Below are 2,179 nucleotides of genomic sequence, written 5' to 3'. Positions count from 1 at the left end.
TGAGGTAAGACGGGTGGGATCACAATCAGTAACCTAGGCCATTGGCCTGTCCTGGAAGAATTTTAATCGATTCGTGGTCTGTTAAAAGATGCATAATACAATGGTCCATATTTAGTTAAAAAGGGTCTTAGACTTGAGCTGCCATATGTGGCCTAAGGGCTGAGCCTAGGGTTGAGTCTTACTTAGCCAAACCCATTTGATTTCTAAAAGATTTTCAAAAGTTTTTTTTATATATATATTTTATTATTATTATTAGTATTCAAATACTAATTTAAATAATTTATTAATAGTAATTAATATTTCTAGATGATTAAATAACTATCAATGGAAATTAACATTTTCTTGCATTGGATTTAACTTTTACTTTTTTCAACAGATGATACAACCAAATATATGTGGGGCCCACTGTGATTTTTGTGAATTATTCATGTCATCCATCCCTAGTGTCGACTAAATTTAGGCATGATTCGAAAATTGAGAAAGATTCAAAGTTCAGTGGACCACACTACTGGAAAAAAGCGAATCAAACACTCACCACTAAAAATTTCTTAAGGTCATTATTTACTTTGGTGTAGACCATTTAAATATTAAATGTATCTTATTTTTCAACTCATGTTTCAAAATGTTCTGATAAAAAGAATAGACCGTGCACAAATATACATCACAATAAGGCCCATAAATTTAAGCCCATCATTTGTACTTTTGTCCTGGGAAGAAATACATACATAATATCAAACCGGATAAAATTGTAACAATTAATTATTTACTGGACATTTATGGTGAATTTAGAAAATCAAACAGGCCCTTAGTAGCTGTTATCATTATCGTGGGGCGACCTTGATAATATTTTGTATGTCCATGCCTTCCAATCATTTTTCAAGCACGTTTTAAAAAGTGTTTTAATTATTAAGCAAATCCAAATCTCAATTGACCACACCACATAAAATAGTAGTGATTGCACGCTTGTCATTAAAAACTTTCTTAACTTCAGTGGAATATTTATTTTACATCTAACTTGTTGGTAAAGTCTAGCAAGCCTAATCTAAAACTTTTGTAGTGTACGGAAGGTTTTTAATGATTATTCACCAATATTTCTAGTAATGTGGTCCACTTGAGATTTGGAAATGATTAAGGTTTGAGATCAAGTCCTAAAATGAACTAAAAAACAGATGAACAACATGCATATACAACATATTAACCAAGTTGGCTCCCATACGGTCAGGGTAACCCCGCTGAGGTGTTATTTGAGTAACGCCTAATCCGCTCCCCCTACTGCAAGGGAAATGACGCATTGGCGGGAAAGACGGCCCATGTCTAATCTCCATTTCTCATGTACGATGTTAATGCCGATATTCTTAAAGCAACCAGGGGTATTATAGGTATTATGCGTGTTTAAATTTAAAACCTCCTCAAGCTGAGTTCCTTTTTAACCTCTGTTGCGACTCTCTTCGGACGCGGATTAGCAACTGAACCCAACATTAGGACTCACCACCGAAGTGACGTCACGTGGGGCTAACCATGATATATGTGTTATATCCACACCGTTCATCCATTTGTAGAGAGAATTTTAGAGGGTAACATAAAGAATAAGGCAGATCCAAAGTGGACCCATTACACAAAACAATGGGGACAGTGATGCCTACCTTTGAAACTTTCCTAGAGCCCTCCATAATGCTTATTTGAGATCCAACCTGTTTAAAAGTTAACAAAGACACGAGAGAAAGGAGAACAAAAATGTTAGCTTGAACGAAAATTTACATGGCTCCAGAAAAGTTTTTAATGGCAGGCTTTCAATCCCCATTGTTTTTTTCTTCTTGTAGTAGGGTCCACTTGAGCTTTTGACCATCTGCCCCATTCTTTGGGTCATGCTCTAAAACTCTCTCTAGATATGGATGTACGGTGTGGATAAAACACACATGGGAGTGGGGCACACGTAACCTGGTTACTTCACTTCAGTTCAGTGGCTAATCCGCGTTCACACCGATGTGGTCCTTGCCCCAAGGTCATGCTTCAGCAATGATCCTAACCTTTGATTTTTTACAATGGAGTTCGAGCCATCGAAACTGTTTTGAATTCATCCAGACGTAGTGATGGTCGTAGCATTCGTTCAGCGTAATTTTCTTACGGAAGCAAAGACTCTCCCACATGGACGGTTCCAGTCATCGGACCATTCAACATG

Source organism: Magnolia sinica, chromosome 1, assembly GCF_029962835.1.
Source record: "Magnolia sinica isolate HGM2019 chromosome 1, MsV1, whole genome shotgun sequence".
NCBI classification, from domain to species: domain Eukaryota; kingdom Viridiplantae; phylum Streptophyta; class Magnoliopsida; order Magnoliales; family Magnoliaceae; genus Magnolia; species Magnolia sinica.
This window is presented reverse-complemented; position numbering follows the sequence as displayed.